Here is a 21,274-nt window from a genome sequence, read left to right as displayed (position 1 = left end):
GAGTTATTCAGGGCACAGTGAAAAAGGCATGCAGGAAAATAAAGGCAGATAATTACAGTAAATAAGATTTCCTAGGGCAGCTCTGCTTTCCTCAGTGAACAGCCTAGTAGAGGACAGAGCTACTGCTTTTGTGAATAAATGAAAGAAAAACTACTTTTTGAATATTCTTACTTGTGAAAATAATTCTGAGTTCTAGCACTTAAAAAAAAAAAAAAAATGCAATCTCCAAAATACTTTGAGTTATTCAAAGGCAGGTTCAACCTCCTTGCAGCACCTTTTATTATCTTTGTTGATTTAACTATTATTTCCCACAAACAATCTGATGTTTGCACTGGAGAAACATTGTCAAGGCAATTACATGGTCTAGTCTTTGTATTTCCAAAAGCCTTTTGCTTTTTAAGGAAACCTCAAATAATCTGATGCATTTGTTCTTACACATTTTATAAGAGTTTTCCCACTGCACGCATAAGGAAGGTTATTTGCCTGCTTTTCTCCTCGGACTAATAAAGTCATACAGTGAGTGTCGCTCTGCTGTGCAGCCAGGTCGCAGCCCTGTGCCGTTGGGGCAGTCGCTGCTGTCCAGAGCCACTCGTTTTGGAGCTGATGTAGTGCTCGTGAAGCAAGGCATTGGCATCGCCAGCCTGCCTGCTGGACCGTGCTGCCTCCGTGCTCCTCGTGCAGCATCGGGGGATGCTGGGGTTCGGCATGGGCAGCCTGGGCAGGCTCATGGTGGGAATGCTTGGCTTCCCTTGTGAGCTTGTGGGCATGCTGCCTCATTTTCTCCTCTTTGTTAGGAAATAACAGCTAACTTGCAAAATATATGAAAGCCAGACAAAAACCTGAAGTTGCAATAAACTTCAGCAGGCTGACATTTTTTGAATAAATGTTAAGTCTATTTCCATGTAGTTTTCAGTGTACTTTTATGAAAGTTTAATCTTCTGTGAGAGCCTTTCTGTGGGCTGTATCTGTGCACAAATACACATATACGTGTGCAAACAGACAGGTGTAAGGACACACATAGGCTTTTGAAAAGTGAGCCATGGCATTTCAGAAAACAAATAGACACCAAGACTTGTCTGCCTCTGCTTTTCCTTGCGCTCCTCCCTCTTAGGAAACTTTCTAACAGCAAATAAAACCCAAGAAAACTGCCTCCCAGATCTGTTAACACTCAGTTTTAAAGCAGGAGTTGTTAAAGGTGTTATTACTGGTCTGAGGGAGGTGTACCTGCCTGCTGAGCTGCTCCCTCTGCCTTTGGAGTGTTTTATAAAGTGTATTGCACTTTGTATTTCCTCTGCACAGGTGTTGTTCTCATTTGTCAAATTCTTGAAGATCTGGATTTTTTTTTATAACTTTTTGCTATCTGCAGTGTTCCATCAAGGTATGAGCAGCTACATATGTGAAGGGACAGCCTCTGGAACTTGCTGTTAAGGGGTAGAAGAGGTTAACTTTGTCTACAGGACTAAAGAAAAAGTCCCATTTCTAAGACAAAAGCTCCAGAATTGTACTTGTTTCATTGTCTTTAGTTTTGTCTTAAACTGAGAAATAGCCACAGGAGGTCACCAGCTTGCAAATTCCTCAGCAGGTTCCCCCTTAAAAGAATAATTCCTGCCATTTGAAGTGGCAGAGATGCAGCAGAGCTGCTGTTATGTTGCTTTTGAATAAGGTAATAATCATATTAAAGTAATATAGTGCATAATGTGGGGTTATACCTAGCATTGTAGACTGAACAAATATTTTTTCCTCACAGAAAAAGACTGTTCTATTGTTTTCAATAAGAGTTTGAGGCTTCAGATGGTTTGAGGGATAAATAAACATGTTTAGTGTCTTGCTTTTCAAGTGCAAAAATGTTAGCTAAACTGAGATTCCACCTACAGAAACGCTGAAATCCGCTCCGAAGGCTTCAGCTCGTGGACAGCTTGTGAATTGTGCTCCCCTCAGTCTCTGCACATCCCCAGCATGGACTTTCTGAGGTTTTTCTTCAGTGTGAATTTTTTCCTTGCCTGCTCACGAGAGCCCTCGCGTTCAGAGGACGAGGGGCAGATGCGGGTGCCCTGCAGCAGTGCCCGGGGGGCTCTCCGGAGGGGCTTCTCCCACCACCATGGGGAACTGCTCTTCCAGCCCTGCACGGCATCTTACTGCCAGGCCTGACGCTTCTCCTGACAAAGCCTGGTGATTAGGGGGCTTGTTGGGAGGGCTAGCAGCGCTTGGATGGTCTAATTGCAGAGGGAAACAATTGTAGTGACCAAAATATCCTTTTCCCACCCTAAGAATACTGCTAGGCAGCTGCTCTTGGAAATGAAGTGATTCATCTCTGCACTGCAAAAATGGCTTTTTGATGTTTTCTATTTTCAGTTGCCAATACTGATGTAATTTTTATAGAAATTTATTGCTAAGAATGGCCAAATATAAGGATTTTTCCCAGAAAATACAAATACCTGAATGCCATTGCTTCCCATAGGGAAAATCTACTAAATTTTTTTCCTTATTCTTTGAGCTGGCTGGAGAGTGTACTTATGCTTGCACTTGTGCCAGTCTTAGACTTAATTTCTGACTCTTGACAGCTGACAATTATTTGCTGTATACTGCTATTTTCATATTGGGGAAAAAAATACTGCAAACAATGGATGTATGGGAGTGGTGGACAAGGCAGTATAGCGTGATATATTATAGCGCTGTGTCTTAGCTCGCAGTGGGCACTTACCCTTGTGATGTACGTGCTGCTTGGCAACTACAGAGTGCGGAAGCTGCTGCCCGTGACCCAGGATGGATCAGCACATGCAGGCTGACACCTGGCACCTCTCCTCTGCAGCACAGCCAAGCCTGCACAGGTGATCTTGCTTGCTAGTCCTTTTTCTTTTTAAAATTACTTTTTTTTTTTTTTTTTTTTTGCTTCATGGTGGGTAACTTTGCTCTCTAACAAACCAACCAATCTCTACATGTCGCTGTGTGTCCCATCTGCCAAGTGGCAATGTGGGACCATGACGTGCCCCCCCGCAGGTTCTGGCAAAGCTGCTTGTGGCTGGCCAGGCTGCACGGGGTGGAGAATGGGAGCAGGGCTGCCGGCGTGCTTCAGGGTGCTTGCAGGGGACGGAGTAATGCATAACGTACAGTGAGCATGCAGTGTTCTTGTCTCGTGGGTTTAGGCAGCTGCTGCTGGAAGTTGCACCAATAACGCTGAAGGGCAGTCACGTTTTGAGATTCTTGAACTTGTTTTGTTCGGTGTTCCCAAACTGGCTTTGGTTCATTGCCTTTATTCTGTCCCTGCTCTGCAGGATTTACAACTGACTCCAGCTGCAGAAAGTCCCGTAGGGCCAAGTGGCCCCCAAAAGTGCATCCGTGCCCCTGTGGTGCAGCCAGACGTACTGATGGGATGGGACAGCTGGGGCTGGGAGAACCTTGGCCCAGGTTTGGGTTTCTGTTCCTTTCTTCACCATGTGGTTGTGCTCAAGTGTTTAAGAATTCCTCCAAAGCCTTGAGTTATTTGCTTCTGAGTGCAAGAATATGCCTTTTCTCAAACAGCATGCACCATTGTTCAGTTACCACTGCATTAGTGGTTTTCATCTTTGGGGCACTCACTTCTTTCAGTGTTTTTGTGCTTGCAGAAGTGACTTTGATCACCTGCTGCTGATCCTGAAGTTTATGCAAAAATACCTTTCTCATAACTGGCAGAGATGGTGGGGGAAAATTAGGCTTTCTAAGTGTGAGTGGTGTGTGTGGAGAAGCCATCCAAACTGTACAAAGCAAAAATGATGTCAACATTGACCATTATTTGTAGGAAAAAATCTTCAGGCTATTGTGGATAGCTTGATCCTGTGTGCCCACTGGATCAATGTCAGGAGAAATAAAGTATTTCTTTTACGAAGAACTAAATTGGTGGTGTTTCTGTATTTTAAATGTTATTCTGACAATGCTCATTCCTCTTACCTAGGGTCTAAAAGACTACAGTAGTGATAATTGCTGCCATTTTTCTCTAATTTGTTGGAGTATGGAGTGATTTCGACTGGGAAAATTAAGTAGACTATGATTTTCCAGTTGAGAAAATGACAGAAGAGGCACACAAAATGTCTGAGCAGGATATATAAAATGGCCAGTGTCACAGAGAAGGCAATAATATGAGAAAGAGGAGAAATAAAATTCATAGGAAGCACAAAGGACAGCATGGGGGAAAAATAGGTCCTTTTGTAATACACAATGCAGTTATGAAACTCCATCCCCTGCAAATTTGTTAAAAAGAAGAATTTTATAAATGATTTAAATACAGAGGAGACAAACTCAGGAAGGATGTGGAAAGAGCTGCTAAGCGCAGTGCCCAGGTCCTCTGAGGGCTGGCGCTCAGTGTTCGAGCTCCCGGTGAAGCTCTTGGGCCAGAGGCAAGAATGCGAGAGGGTGAGTGTTTGGGGAGGGACTTCAGTTGGCTTTGTGTACAGGTGGGAACAAAAGCTGTGGCATTTGACTTGATTCTACTTTTTCATTTACTTTCTCCAAGGCCCAGCTTGGTTGGAAGTGTGCTCCACAGTGCTGGGAGAGTTCTCAGCAGAAGCAAATAAGCGCTCTGTAAATAGAGCGTGGATAAGCTCGCCGGGGCGGTGCGGTGTACTTAGCACCACGGGGACCTCTCCAGGAGACCTGGGGAGCCCTCGGGTGCTGTGGGCATGGGGAAGGGGAGATGGGCAAAAATCCGACCGAGCAGGACAGACACAAGGAGCTCCCTTTGTGGTTTAAATGTCCCAGGTATTCCTTTTGTGCTTGGGCCCTTCCTCTTGGGAAGATCCTGCTGATGCTACGCGCTCCCCAGAAAGACATAGCTCAGCTGTGGCTGTAATCCAGAGTAACATTGAGTGCTACATTAGCAACAGAGGAAATACAGGTTAATAAACTCATAATATTAATTTTTCATCTTTGTTTCCTGGGCTTATAATTATTCATTAAAGGAATTATAGCTGTTTAAAAAACAAACAACAACTGATTTTGCATTATTGAATACGTGGCCCAGCAGCACATGTAAAATGTGAACGTTAAAGGAGTCCATGGGGCTGCAGGCAGCCTGAGCTGTGGGGAGCACTCTGCTTCTGCTAAATAGCTGGACTATGCCAACTTGACCGTCTCTCTTTATATCATATACATCACTTATAGCAGTCCTGCCTGGCTCAGGGCTGGCACAGCATGGGGCCGGGGAAGTCCTGCCATGCACGTCCCCGCAGGCAGCTCCCTGGCCTTTGGGCTATGTGCTGTGAGAATCCCTTTTCGAACGATAATCTGGAATCCAGTGAAGTGCACAAATACGGGAATTACATCACATGCAAAATATGCCCCCTTATAAATGAGCATAATTCGCTGCAGTACTTCACATTAACAGGACGTTAAATGCCGTCCCTTTTATGCAAGGTTGTTTCTATGGCAACTGGAAATGATTCCTTGGATCAGAAACATCTCTGCTCCGTGTACCGATTGTAGTAATTCTGTTATTTTCATTTTCCTATTAAAATAGGCAGTGTGTTCCCATGAGCGCAGGGGATGGTGATGATCTCGCAGCATGAAACCTCTTCCCTTGCATGCAACCTTACAGAGGTGCCCGTGTTCTGCCCGTTTGCTTTTGAGAGAATTGCATGATTTGTGGAGGGGAGTGAGACCCGAAGCCTTGCCATCCCACTGAAGCCCAGAGGGGCTGCACGGTGACTGGGCGTGCATTTGGGGGCTCTGCTGCACCCCACAGTAACTCAGTGCCAGAGCCCAGCCCTCCAGCTGGAGATCCCAAGCTCTCCACATCACTGTGGGTGCAGGAATCTGAGCAGGCTGTGGGTGGGGGGGGTTAATTTTTGGCTGCTGTGCTAGGGGAGGTCCTGCAGCATGGGGTCTAGCGGGGGGCAGCCTCTTTGGGGCACTTCCCCGGGATTAGCTGCATTGAAGCACTTTTCTGCCCCGTGCGGGGGGAGCACGCTGACTGCTGGGGGCTGACTGCGCGATGCCCCTAGCTCGCTGAAACCAAGAAAGTCAAAGTGCTCGGAGCATTGCTGCTTCTTCCCCTCGCTTCCTCATGTGGCTTTGTTTTTGTTTCCAACACCGAGTGGTTCCAAATAGCTTGAAAACTTCTGTAAATTGCAGGTGCCAGCACTGGACTTGGAGCTGGTTGTCCTCAGTCAAAAGGGAAAAGCAGAAATGGTAATTAAAGGGCAAGGTCCGGATGTCTGGACTGAGCTACTTAATGAGTGCGGTATCCACGATGGGCGGTGAGCGCAAAGCTAGCGTTTTATTGTCTGTTACAGCGAGTATTTAACAAGGTTTTGTAATATTGTAGTAATTGTAATGCTGCCACAATGGCAACAACTGCTGTTCCTAGGGCATTACATCTCTTGATCACTTTTGTTTCATAATAAAGTTATGAAATATGTATACAACAACTCTTGCTTTTAAAAGCTTGGCAATAGGGAAAAAAAAATCCTTCCCTACTTTCTGTAGCTTTTGAAATATGCTTTAATCAGATTACTGAAGTACTGTGCATAAAATACGGCACATCTGTAACAAGAAATTATAGATATGGAGAGATGCTTTGATAAATCATTGCTCTCCTTTATCAAAGGGCTGAGGAATATGCGTGGTGTATAGCTGTAGATGTTTGTCCTTACAGTGGATACTTTATGGTCTTGAAACAGCACGTGAATTACCTGAAAATATCTAATGAGCCTCAGTCCATGACCTGAATTACCAGGGAAAATAAATCTTTCCCAAAGACTATTATTTAAGTGCCCTTTCCAGCAGGAAGCCTTCATACAGCTGGCAAAGTCCAAAGTGTGTGCACGTATGCCTTCATTTCTGTGCTGACTTTTAACTCAAATTATTTCTGCTAACTGAAGCGTGGAGGTGGGTGCCAAAGGTGGAGCTTGTCTTTGGGTTGTGTTTCCTCTTCGATGCCAGATGTGAAGGCTCTCTCATTTATTTTTTGGTAAATGCATTTCCATTGGTGATCACAGCCGGTGCTGCTCTCCCGTTCAGATGAGGCGTGTCCCATCGCCTGGCTGCAGTAACTGGGCAGCCGGTGCTGGGTCGCCGAGGGGAGCTCGCTCCTGCCTGGCTGATGGGAGGGCAGGGCGCAGCTCTCACGGGTGGCAAGGCTGTTGGGTTATACAATCTCTTCACAAACAGTTATTGGCTAATTAGACTCATCTGTAAGCTCAAAATCTCCGTGGAATACAATTATCTAGCATATTTAACGCTGCCTGCTGTCCCGCTGTCCTGTCCTCTTTTCCCCTTTTTATAAACCTCGTATTGAATCAAGACAGACCTGTCTCTATAGAAACAGATTCTGTGGTTTTCTGAAGTCATTTCTTAAGTGTTTCATTTAATAAATGCTCTCAAACTTAAAGGCAGGGAGAAGATACCATCAGGAATAGGGAATGATCAGCTGTGAGTATCTCATCTCTGAGTTAAGGAAATGTTTTATCCTAATAGAGGGGAAAAGGGGGTAGAAAAATCAGCATGGGTTATACATATTTTTCATCAACACTTTAATATATAAGAAAGAGCAGAAGTACTTGAATGGCTTTTCAACCAACAGTGACCATGTCAAATGTCTGAAATTTACTGGAAAATAAATACAAATTTAAAAGGGACAAATTGTCCTAAACAGCCTCATGCATTGACTGATTCATCTCCCTGATGTCAGGTTTTCCCCCTCTCTGAAGACAATAGTTCAATGTTTCTGTAGTTAAATCCTCTGCTTTGCCCAGAAACAAGATTACAGCAGGACTGGATGATCTTAGAGGTCTTTTCCAACCTAAATGATTCTGTGATTCTCTGAGATGAGTTATAATAAATGATAGCAGTTAGATCTCATACTCAGTTCCTGGTAACTGCTCTAGTTCATTTCCATGTGGACTTCGTTTCCCACCACTGAGCATTTAGCAAATGCTTGCTTTCCTTGGGAAACTGTGTATAAAACCCCGTGGCTGCTGGATCAGCCTGGCGTGTGTCCCAGGCAGCGCAAAGGGAGGCTGAGGGGAAGCCCCAGCAGGCTTTTCAGAAAAAGCTCAGTGTTTCTCTTCACAATACTTGCATTTAAAAAAAAAAGAAAAAAGAAAAAAAGGGGGATGGGAGAGGGTTTAAAATCCAGATGGTGGAAGTGCAGCAGCTGGTCAGTAACTGAGCTGTCCCAGGGGAGTGACAGAGCCTTGGCTGGGGACGCAGCTCTGCTGCTGCACCCTCTGTGCCGGGCTGGGGCGGCTGCCATGCACATGTCCCATCCCTGTTAGCTGGACAAAGCTGCTCCGGCTGACCCAGGCTGCTGTTGGGCTCAGCTTACATGTCACCGTGCACCAAAAGCAGCCTCCCTTGGAGAGCATCAGGGCACACGTCAGTGCGATGCAGCAGGAGCCAGGACCCGCGCCAGACGCCTCCTGCAGATCTCACCTCTGGCACAGCAGCAGTGATGCGACGTAGCAATCCTGTGTCCTCGCAAAATATTTGGGTAGTACCTCATTTATTCTTGCTTTAGGAGCAGATGACATATAAACGTACACTTCTGTGTTTTAAGGGTATTATTTTAAAGGTTGAGTCGACGGCATTTTGGTTTACATTGAACATTTTAGGGCATGCCTTCAATAAGTGATAGGAATTCTAACAAACGCTGGCAGAGTCTGTACTTCTAAAACACCCTGAAAAAATAAATTAATGCGCTATTCTAGCTATGACATTAGCAGATGCTGTGTGGGCAGTTGTTTTACAGAAACAGTCGCACCATCTCTAATAGCATGATGAAAAGTGAAATAAAAAAATACAACGTTTCTGCTGCTGCAAATGACTAATTTAAAAGTCTTTATGCGCTACATTGTCATCTGCAGTAAACAAGGTCTTCTCATCAGAAGACTTTATTAACATTACTAATAAAGAGAAAGAAACCAGGTGGTAAATATTTAAAGCAGTTATGCATTACTCCAAATAAAACAGACCACACAGCATAACCTTACGGTGAAATTAATTTCTAGAGTGACCTCTGTAAGTACCTCGTTCTTCAGAAGGAGAAAAAAGTGGGTTCTGTCCAAATTACCTCCTAGGAGTAGAAACAGAATGGTTGGCGGAGGTTGGCAGGGACCTCTGGAGCTTGTCCGGTCCGACCCCCCTGCTCGAGCACTTCAGCTTTCCTGGGGCAGGCAACGAAAGCAGCCGAGTCTCTCCAGTTTGGGCTCCACCAGGCTCCATGGGGAGTCGGTGCTGCCTTTCATCGCTGTGACCATGCCAGCCTGTGTGCCTGCTGACAGCCTTTTTTTTTTTTCTGATTATGTGATATCAGAATATTTTAAGTTTTTACATGAAACTTTTCTTTAAAATGTGTGCCTCTAACCGTCAGAATAACTTACCATGAGAAAATTAGCTCTGCCATCACACTTGAACTGTATTCAAGTCCTGAAATTATTTGGTCCGAGCCATTGCATCGCCTTGCTTTTGTCTGCAGAACTGAAGAGCCCTTCTCCTTGATGGGTTCCTTGCCTTCCCTCGGATGAGAGCTGGGAGCCTTTCACAACAAAGCAGGTTTTGTTAAACTTAGAAATCATTCTGGTAGCTTCCTCCTGGCACCCTTTTAGCTATCTTCTGTTGTAAGCCAAGGAGCTGAAAACTGTTTCACATTAGAAATCTAATCTCGCTCTCTGTAATAAGTGGCTTAATCCTGGTTTTTCTTTGTAACTTCTTTGAGAATTGCTTTAGACTGTGGTGTAAACCTGCTGAGGCGTAGCCTCTAATTGCTTCTGGCTGGCTTTGAACCTTTCTTTTTTATTTATTTATTTTATTTGTTTATTTTATGTGCTGTGTGTTTGTTTGATCATAATAATAATAATAATAATAATAATAATAATAAACTTGTTTCTTATTGGCCAGTTGTTTTCTGGGTTGCCACAGAAGACACTAACGCCTGTTTAGGCTTTTGGTCTCGGGAGAGCTCCCAGTTCTCCACATTTTCTGACAGGCTTTGCACACATCATTGCATGTGCTGGGATTATGTCCCACAGTCCCTGTAAATTTTGATGATTCCACCATGAAATGACTCAGGGCAGGTGCTTCTGGCTTTGTAAGCTGAGACAGCATAATTTAGATATTTTGCTTTCTCTTACATGCTTCAGTGGATCATCAGCTTCAGGGAAATACAGATTCACATCCTCTGGTATCCCAGTCAGTTTTGGGGAAGACACTGCTCTTCTATTGCCACCTCCCTCATCTGCTTAGTTTTTTTTACAGATGCTTACTCCCATGAAGCCTATACAAATGGGAGGTCTCCACCTTGAATTTGTAATGTGTATCAGCACAGGTTAGCATATGCAAAATTGCATGAGCTCTGCCTCAGAGCAGATTTCTAATTAGCCTTCACTCTGAGCGGGGCTCTTAATTGCAAACATGTAGTTCTGGTTGCTCAGAGGTAATACACCAGCTGTCTGACCAAAAAGGTAATTGAGGGAAACACTGAGAGCTTCAGGCGTTAGTTCTGTACTCTGATCGCTGCCCTCCCTGCTGCCTTTCCCCCCTCGCCCTGACCAGTGCTGCTGATTCCTCTCACGAGCGCCCTGCAGATTTCTCTGCAGCCGTGGTTTTCAGCAGAGCTTCACGGGAAGCTTCTGAGGTTGCCATAGCCAGAGCTACGCCAGCCTGTCCCCTTCTGTGATGATATCCGAACGATACCCGTTGGAGTAAAAGCAAAAAAATTTATTTTTTAAACAAAGCTTTTTCTAACTGTGTGGTTTGTACAGGAAAACCAGTACGTTTGCAGGGTTTTATTTGCATCCTCAGTGGGGAGAGGCTCTCTCCTACCCAAGTAATTGTGCCCATGTCTCATGCCTAGAATTCACTGGAATTTATTACATGGATGAAAGTTTCTCTACATCTCATGGAAGTCACAGCTTTCCTTCCTTAATTAAATTTTCAAAGATGAATTTTAGAAGGAAGCTCTCGATTTTTACTTGACACTTGGAGGCTCTGTTAGAATTTGCAAACTAACATACCCTTCCCTGAAAGAAACACAGATTTTTTTAACATAATTTTTCTAATGGAGCTTGAAATGACAAGTAAATAGGTTTTGCTCTCATACATCAGCACCTTTTAATATTCCAGATATTACCATACAATAACTTTGCAAAACTCTTTCAGTTAGATATAATGTGCACAACTGGAGCAGGCAGAGTAGATGCAAATGACCGACAAGCCAGAAATAGGCAGTATGATCATCCTCCAAAGTGAGGGATGTGGTGGAGTCAAGTTCTTACACAGCCCTGTTACTTGTAGGAGGACAAAGAGGAGCGGTTAACATCAGTTTACTCCTCACAGATTCTTAGAGGAAAAGAAATAGGAAAAGGAAAAAATAAAGTTTAACAAATCTCCTAATAGACTCTCTTAGTAATTATTATTTCTACCAAAATGTATAGACTTTCCCTGAAAATTTGGGTTCTGTTGTATCCCCTGAATAAATATAGGGGATAATAGACATTAATGTGCTCTGGAAGCTAGAGGAAATAAAATCACACCTTTGTAGCTGGCAGCAGGAAGTCCAGAACGTATCCCGTGGATTAGGTAGGAACTGCAAACGTGAGCCACGGCACCAGCGGGTTTTCCACAAAGTTCCCTCGGGTTCCCAAGGAAGGCTGCGATAGGCCATGTGAAGGAAACTGCAGCTCCTAAAGCACCTGTGACAAAATCTCAAGCCTTGGACTGTTCATGTAGCAGACTGACTGCAGGCACAGAACGCCACGTCGTGGCTGTGTACTGAAGATCCTGCTCCAGCTCCCCGGAGAAACCCGGCCGCGCTGGGGTCGCTGACGAGCCTGCTGCCCTTTCCTGCCCTGAGAACTGAAGTAATTAAGGTGTCCTGGGGAAATGGGAGCGGGAAATCTTTTAACTAGAAAAAGTATGTTTTTTAACAAATATATCCCATTCCAGCCAACAGAATCAATTGCCAGTTAAACCTGCTCACTCCAAATACGACTCAGAAAAGCCGTAATTAGCTCCTTATCCCATTCAAACCTTTTGTTCCTGCCCCAAGGTGACAAGCTGTTAAATAGGGAGGGAAATGCCTGATAGAAACATGCAATGGGGGCACAGAGAAAGGCAGGAAAGGTGAGCAAGTGTCTGCCAGCCTGTGGCAGCCCCCGCGAGCTGCAGCCTGCGTTTCCGAGGAGTGGGAGGCCAGCCTTTGAGGAGCTTCGGCAACAGAAAGCCCTGGGGAATAAACAGCTCGGCTCTCCATCCCCCGTCCCTCTGTGGTGCTCGCTGCCCTCTGCCATGAGCCGGGTCCCCCAGCGTCGCCCTGCCACGAAGGTGCCTGCGTCTCCCATGGGTGCCCTGCATCAGTGGCCCTGCCCTGGGTGGCCATCGGGCACGTCTTGTCCCACCGCCAAACAGGTGGCTGTGACACAGCTTGCTGTGATGGATTGCGGGCGTTACGGTAAATATTTTGTTTTCCCTGAGAAATTCTGCTGCTGCGCTCACAGCCTTACTGAAAACTAATGAGCACGTCAGCAGGGAGCCGGTGTTTTGTCAGCTGGATGTATCGCCCTTCTGCAAAACCGAGGACAAAATGTGAAATAGCATCCTAAGTATGGTTCAGGAGTGTTTGCTGTGTTTCAGTCTGCCCAAACTGTCCAGACGGGGTCAAAGGGACTGGTGCTGGAGGTCTGGGAAGACCCAATGGTGGCTGTAACCTTCCAGCTGGATCGGGGAGGAAGGGGGTAGCTCTGGGGGCTGGCAGGGGGCACGCTCCTGGACGGGCCTCCTCGGGCACCAAATGTCATTCTGGGGGTGAGGATCCGCTGTACAGTGCTGCCTGTGCAGCCCGGGCTGCCCACTTTGAAAGTGTACCTGGGATTTATGGAGGTGTTTGCAGTCCCCTGTTCACAAGTGCAGCATTTCCATACTCACATGAGGCTTATGCTGCAATTTTGGATAGGAAACATTGCAAGGAATATCATGCTGCACCTGTGCTGGTTTGCAAATGGGAACTTAACATAGATTTTTTCCTCTGTTATAATAACAGCACGATGAACAGCTGATTTTAAGCTATGAGAACAAAGGAAAATGCAAGTTGGAATACCTTAATTTTTCATTTTTGGGTCAGAAGAGCTTTTGGTGTGGCACACTTGTGTGTCGATATAGTGCAGTGGAATGTAATACCTTTACATGCACTACTGGGGATAACTCATATTTGTTTTTTCCTTCAGTTATAAATTTTAACAGGCACCTTATTTCCACTAAATAGTGACTGGTGCTCTAAGCAAAGTAGAAGAATTTCTGAGGCACAAATTGTGTGGTAGTTGCATTTCTCACAGATGAATACATTACATTGAAAGCGTTTTAAAACAGGTAAAAGAGGAAAAAGCAAAATGCCCTGGCATGGCCCCCCTCCTGCCTGGGTGGCTCATCCAAACCTGCCACTTCACAGGGTCAGAGGAAGCCCTGCGTGGCTTTCGGGGTGCTTTTAGACCATAAAGAAGGCCCTGTGTGAAGCTAAAACCCAGCTCTGTATTTGGGTTCCCCATGCCTGGGTGGGAAGTTGCGTGGGCTGGGGACATGTGGCTCAGTGCTCTGGCTGTCCTCGGCCCCTCTGAGCATCCCTAAGGGAAAAGTCAAAGGGGTGGAACTGCGATGTGAGCTCTTGGCCAGCCTTCAGGGGTACGGGTGGCAAAGGCTGAGAGGTCACTGCTCGTATAGGGGGAGTTTGCACAAGCAGATGTCTCAATTGCATTAAAGCTAACGATAATGGGAAAAAAAATCTTTTTAGCAGAAATACAGCTTCTTCCTTCCTATGATCATTGTTGGGTGCAGTCAGCATCTGCTCCGATCAATGCCTGATCTGCCTTGGTATATTCAGAGGTTCGGGTTAAATTGCTGCTATCACAGCTGGGCCACGTACTCCATTTCATGAGGCTTACTGCTGAATCTTTATGTGGAAATACTTTGTCCTGATATGTTCTTACATACAGCTATATAGGTATTTCTTGCTGTGGTTTTTTTTTGTTGTTTTTGGTTTTGTTTTTTATTATTATTATTTTCTTGTATTTTCTTCAGGCTGCAACTCAGCCTCACTGCCCAAGAATGATTTTTATACCATTCTGAACCCTGCAGAGTAAATCAACAGCAAAGCAAAGTTTATGCTGCTTATACGAGGGACAAAAAGTCAGGATCCCATTGCACTCAGTGGCTGCCGTGCTCCCTGGCAGCAGGCATTAATTAACCTATTTCCTAACGACATCTGGGTGCCTCGTCAGGGGGAGCAGGTGCATGGGGCTGGGCTGCTCCTGCCCCCGACAGGGTAATCCCCAGGAAATACAGAGCATCCATTGCCCTGCTCAGCTCCACGCCGTGAACCTGCACAGAGCCCAGTTAAAATCTGAGGGTGTTAAGGAGGCTTTATCCATTATCTGATCGCTCGTTTGCTCTTTGGAAGCCACGCAGATGTCCACAACAGGCTTCTGTGGCTGTGCCCAAGCAGGTGGCCAGGAGCTGCAGCGGGTGCTTGTGCCCGGGGAGACGGGTTGGGGAATGTACTAATTCTGTCTTCAGTTTTATTTACATCCTACCTTTACTGTCAGCGTAGGGCGTTTGGCACAACCCATCCCCAATGAGACCACACCACTGACAACCCCTTGTTCCCTTCTCTCCTTCACTTCTTTGTCAGCTGAGTCCTCTCCCCATTTATTTTGTCTCCATCTTGCTCATACAACTTACCACCCTGAGCTAGAGCGCTGCAGTAGCAGTAGTCCGGTTTCCTGGAATTCTGTATAACATTGCATGGAGCCAGTCTCTTCGTTTTAATCTTAAACCCTTTCATCTTGATTAGATACGGTGATATAATTTAATGTGTCTCAGTATACTTATGCCCTTTTTGTTTCAGTAAATTATGTACTTCAGAGTTTATACAATCATGATTCTTGCCATGAAATGTAAGACACCATCAGCAGTCTGCACTCTCACAAGCTTCTTTAAGCTGTTGTGAATTGTTGTGTCCTCCAAGTGAGGACTTCGGATTTTGCTTGCAAAACACCAGGCTCCAACAGTGGTCATTTTCCTGATAATGACATGCCTTAGCAAGAACAGGAGACATCTGTGTTTTGTGGCAGAATGCAGTGCAAAAACATAACACTATGTAGTTTTAAAACTATTCCTCACTTTGCTTTTTATCCACTTCCACCACCCATGCGTACGCTGCAGGTTGCTGCAGCACCAGGGGACACGCTGGTGACACGTAACACGTGAGGTGCTGGTGACACGCCGAGGAAGCAGATTATACCTTTTTTGTCTGGAAATGTAGGCATTTATATCAATGTTTAAGATGTTTATAGGTTGAAAAAAAATGCAATAAAGGTTCATTTAAAATATTGCAATGCCACTTCTGTCCAAACAGATCAATTTAATGGTTATTTAGTAGAAATAAATTCAGCCAGACATAATGGAAACAGCAGCAGGAGAACCTAAATATAGCAGCAGCAGCAGCAGCAGCCGGCCCTGGTGCAGCGTTTTCCTCCCAATGCTGTGCTGTATTTTAACAGGGTGAGAGGTGTGGGCAGTGTGTAAGGGCACTGCGTGGCTCCCACCCTGCCCGCACCGGCGAGCGGCCCTGCTGTGCCGTGGATGGGAGCGAAGGTGGTCGGACCTGGTAACAGCCTGGTAGATAACGGCTGCATTAAAGGGGTGCCCAGGAGCAGCTACCAGCCGAAATGTACAGGGGATACAGGGAGCAGCCTAAATATGTATGGGGCTTATAGGAAAATTGCATAAAATGATCATTTAGCTGAATAAAAGATATAAAACAGGGCTTTCTTATATGACAGAGGTTTGGAGTATTTATGGTTTCCTTGCTATAAACACATAACTCAGGGACAGTTTAGCAAAGCAAAGCAAATTACCAGCTAAAGCGACAGAGAGCTGTGCCAGGGGCAAGTGCCTGCATCGTGCCGATGCTCCAGCGCCGGGGGGGCTGCGGTGTGCAGGAGCCCACGTCTGCCCCCGGCACCCCGGGACCTCCCCAGCCACTCAGCATGCTGAGGGGTGCACGGTGGCCAGCGGGCAGAGCCTCTCGTGGGATGGGTGGCTTTTCAAGCAGGACCCAGCTGCATCCACAGACGAGGTGTTTTCCTGCTTTCCCCGTGCCGGAGGCTGCAGCGTGTCTGGCCTTGGGTCCTCTGCTCCGGCAGCGGGAGTTATTTCCCTGCCCTGGACCTGCTGAGAGCCCAGCTGGGAGCTGGGGGAAAAGCTGCCGGAATGGGAATCATGAATTCTTCCCTTCAAACCACACCGGGGCTGCGCCTGTCCTGCACCAGTAGTGCTGGGCACTGCATGTCCAGTGCAGTCCCCAAAAGGTGGCAGTTCAGCCCCTAAATTCATTTTGTGTTACCATGACGGAGGTACCTGTTAGAAGGGGAATTTTACCTTCTTTGCAAAGGATGGATTTTATTTCTACCGAAATGTTTGCAGCTCACTGAACAGAATTAATCTATAATTTGGCAGTTAATGTGTCCGCAAGCTCTCATGAAAGAAAAAAAACTTATTAAACTTAATCGGGTTTTAGGTTTTCATTATTTCTGCTCTAATAAACACAAGAAGCCATACTGTGGGAACACAAAACTGAGCGTGCTTTGTCGGGGAGGGCTCTGTGGCCCCAGGTAATGCTCAGCACTGCAGCAACGCCTGTGGGCAGCACCTGCGGGCACACAGCTGGCCTTCAGCCCACCTCCTGCTGCATGCCTATGCACACACACACACACATATAAAATATAAATACATGTAAAATATACCTGACATTAATATGCTAGCAAAAAGAATACATATTTTATTATATTTATATTTCATACGTCTGTTTCATCTATATACAAATATATACATATATCAAAAGTGCAGTTTGGTAGCTTTACTCCTTTCCCAAGCAGCTGTCAATATTCAGGACCTTGCTAATTAGTTGCACAGTCAGAGAGGAAATTAATAACGCAGTCAGATATTTTAAATTGTCTTTTTTTTTTTTTCTTCTTATGTGTCTACTGTGTACATGGAGGAGATGTTAAAGGCGGGTAGGCTGTGTAGGGTGGAGGTCTGGAGCGATGTGATGGCTCTGTTAATGGACACGACCTTTCTAAAACAGTGGAAAAAATAAGGTGCCAAACAATGTTTTTTAAAAGTCTGTGGCAGCAAAGGGGCAGTTTCACAAACAACCATCCCCATCGCATCTTCCCTCCGCCGTGCGGAGCCGGGTACCACTCGCCGTTGCCATGGCAGCGCTCAGCATTGCCGGCCGTGCCCGGGAGCTCGCCCCATCGCCACTTCGGTGTCATGTTTGAAGTCATTACTTAAACACCAAAAAGGATTCCTGAAGTATTATACCCATACATGTGAATTGCTGGTGGAGAACACATGTAATTAAATGTTTTTAGAAATTATTTGGCACTTACTATCTACAGACAATAGAAATGAAGCTACTGAGATGTCAAGAAAAAGCAAAGAGATTGGAAACATGAATATATTTAATTGTAGTGAAAAGTTACAGTGTTTAAAAAATGACTTTTCATACTTGAAAGAATTTTTGTATATTTATTTGTAGTCATTCGTTTGCAGCACGGTGGTGGAGTACAGGATACAGATACAGCAGCACCAGCTATTGGGGAAATGACCTCGAGTGATGTTGTGTGCTACCTACTTCTTCACAGCACCAGCAACATCCTCCCCAGACGGCTGCAGCCCTGGAGTTTGCAGAGGAAACCTTTTAGATGTCCTTGCATAAAGAAAAGTTTGGAGGCCTCGTGGTGGTGCTCCACTGGGAAAAATGGTTAGCTTCTGGGAGCCACCAGGTATGTGTACCATCAGATACACACACATACACATGCACACACGTTAAACAAACGTCCCTCGCATCCCTCACTGCGCTCCTTTGGCATCATGAGATGGACCTCCGCTGGTTGGTGTGGGTACCAAACTTACCAGCTGGTTTAGCTCCCAAACATTTTCTCATTTATTCGTTTTCCCGCTTATAAAAGGCACAGGGAATATGTGTTAGCCCCATGCTTTGGGGAGGTAATTTACTGAGGGACTTCTGGCAGCTGCCAATGGCATTAACAGCCTCCTCTGATGGAGAAAGGGAATTGGTCATGTGCAGTGACAGCAAAGGATTACAGGAACTGTAAGGGTTTGGGGATACTGTTTTTGTCTTGCATTTAGTTTGATTTGACTTTAATGTTCAGAATATTCTTGTTTTAAATACCGATAAATAAAAATTGAAAAGGCAGACATCATCTAGAGGAAGAAGCAGGAGCTGAATCTTTACTGACCAACACTTGCACAAGTGGCCGGGAATTCAGAGTGCGGCTGTGCTGGGAGCTGCTTTGGGCCTCCTGAAGCTTTTGTGACCAAAATTAATTCCCAGTAGTGGGTATTTTTGTCTGACCCTTCACCCCCTCATTTCCCCCCCAGTTAGCTCCTGCTGTTTCATGTTTCTCCCGCCGATGGTGTTAATTACTGGGGACTGGGAGCAGAACACCGCCAGAGAGCCGCTGAGAGGTCTGATGTGTCTGCCTGGGGTGTGCGAAAGTTTGCTCCCCGAGGTAATTAAAAAAAGAAAAAAGAAAAAAAGAAAAAAAAAAAGAAGTGTTTTCATTTCAGTGGTGCCATATGCACAAGTGTGGCAAACAGACCTTTATAACTCCTAACAGCTTTGTGTGGTTGTAGTTGAGCAACTGTCGTATGACCTTTCAGAAAGGCAATGATTTTCCCATAAAAAACAATGATCAGAGACGTTTCATTTTCATATCTCACGCAAAACGCTTAGAGCCATCAGCATCTTCCCTTTGACAATCTGCATTTCCTTGCAGTGTCTTGTTTGTGGCTTCCTCTGCTCCAGAAGCAGGTTGGGGATTTAATCCCTCATGCCAGGGCTCTGTTTGAACACTGTCTCCTCGCCCTACAGGAGGGTGTCCCTGCTCTCACCTCCTATTTGTCCTTTCCTGAAGTTATTTTGGTTATGCTGGGGGGAAGCTGGGTGCTTCTGTTCACACCTTCCCTCATGTCCTAGTGCTCTGCCCCGGCCATCGCTGTTGCCCGTCCTGTACTCACCAAAGACTGTGAAATCAGAAATTCCTGCAGCATCCCAGGTAGAGCTGTGCCAACAGTGTGGAAATTGCAGCACAGGGGAGTTTTTGCTACAGGTACGATCCTGCAACGAGACTCACACAAAACCGAACAGCGTACATGTGGCAGACCAAACAAGGATGAGTGAGGAGGAGAGATAATGTGGCACATAACACAGTAACTACAAATCAGATTTCAGATTTTTGCCTTTCTAAGCCTGAATTAATAGCAACATACCTGCAGCAGGTACCTAGCTCTTGAGGTGATTTAACCACATAAAACTTATGGTCTTGATTGGTGACTGACCTCAGATGATCTTCAGAAATATATTTTTTTCTTTTCATTGCTCAGTGTCTGAAGCCTTCGGTGACTGAGGTGAACCGAATATCACCAAAGGAAAGGAATGCCCATGCCACAGCCTCAGCTGCTGGAGCTAGGTTCAAAGAACGGCGGCTGCAGCGGCCACGCTAAGGTCGGCGACGATGCTTTATTGAGCTCTGCTTCGTCTGCAAAGCTGCAGTCTGGCATTTTCTAAAGGATCCTTTCTGCTCTGGAGGGGAGGGCACAATCCTGCACTGCTGCTGCGGCACGTGGAAAGAGAAGGTCTCGGGGCAGCACAGCAGCACTTACCTGCTGCTGGCAAGGGTAGGCAAAACGTTCCAGGCTACAAAGATAGCCTCAAATAAGCTCCCATAAAAGTTCCCATATATTAGCTAAGAGCAGAGATTTCAATTTAGCCCGTTCTGGTTTATGTGACTAATTACAAAACTGAACTACAAAATAATTAGCACATTATTTCCCCGTGGAAAGCCAAAGTGTGCTCAGTTCGGGTGCTTGCTGATGCACTCAGGGTACTGGCCCCTTGTGCCCCCTCCCCGCGGTGTGTCCCTGTGCAGTCCAGCAGCGCATGCATTGCCTGCTTCCTTCCAAGAGCTGGGAGAACGGCTGAAGTCTAAAAAGAGGTAACCCCAGTGGTAACTGGGTTGTCTACCGGTAAAACAACTGTGGCGTAGCCTTTCTTTCATGAAATGCTCTGAATGCCCCAAAGCCTTCACTGCAAGGCAGGCGGGGAGAGAACCTCATCTCCTCGGGGGCTGCCCGTGCCCCAGGCAGGTCAGATGGGGCTGTCAGAACAGCCCGGTGCCCCACACGCCTGCTAAAGCAGCCGTTACTTCCAGACGGTACAGTTAGCCAAAAATAATGCTTTCGAGTAAAACATTTCTCAGCATTTTCAAATTTATCAGACGCTAATTGTTTCTGGACACGTTGGTAGACTGTCAAGCCATCAGATATCAGTAGGAGAACACCGGTTAAAAGACGGCTCATGGTTTCAGTATGAGTTTTGACAGGCGTGCCAGCAGAAACACGAGATGAAAAACCAGTCGAGTTCCAAACTTCCGAAATAGCAACGGGGCTGAAGCTTCCCAGTCGTTCAGAAAAATAGAAGTAAGGGAAATCAGTAGGAAACCTGGTCAGTTGCTGACCTCTGGGCTGGGAGCCGCATTCTCCCTCCACGGGGACCTCTCATCCCCAGGACGTCCCCACCAGCGCTTGGGACATGGTGGCACAGGGCACAGCACCGTGGGTGCCAGCAGGTGGGAACCCCCCAGCCCTAGCATCAGCCACTGCTGTGGTGGGTGACCCACGGGGTCCACTCTGATTTCTGTGTCACTGAGGTTCCTTAACGGGTCTGATAACAGCCATGTGTGCTTCAGTGCTTGTTTATAAAGACCAGCCTGGTATGCCCAATGTCCCCGAGCAGCACTGTGTGTTCGCCTCGGGCAGGCTGGGCATTCTGAGGAGCTTGTGAGGCAGAAGTCTGCGCTCTGGGTGCTTAATAACGGCACAAAGTGGGCAAATGAACATGTGGTTCAAGTTTCTTTTAATGCAAGGTTTTCTACAAGTTTATCTTTCTAGGATTAACTATAGACAGGGTGTCTTGTATGGCCCAAATTATGCTGGAAAATAAATTTTATGTGGCTTTCATGTCGCTACCTCCTGAAACATTTGTAAAAAGTCTGAAGTGTCATTTCCGAGGACAGGTTAATTAATGGAAAAGTGATAAACGAAGGCAGCAAGCCTCCTTGCCCCAAGCCTCCCACCAACCTAATGCTTGATGCTGCTTGCCAATAAATGCCAACAAACACCAATAAATTCGGGATGCAGCTCTGCCAGCAGGACCCTCTAGTGACAA

Source organism: Cygnus atratus, chromosome 6, assembly GCF_013377495.2.
Source record: "Cygnus atratus isolate AKBS03 ecotype Queensland, Australia chromosome 6, CAtr_DNAZoo_HiC_assembly, whole genome shotgun sequence".
In the NCBI taxonomy this organism is placed as follows: Eukaryota; Metazoa; Chordata; class Aves; order Anseriformes; family Anatidae; genus Cygnus; species Cygnus atratus.
This window is presented reverse-complemented; position numbering follows the sequence as displayed.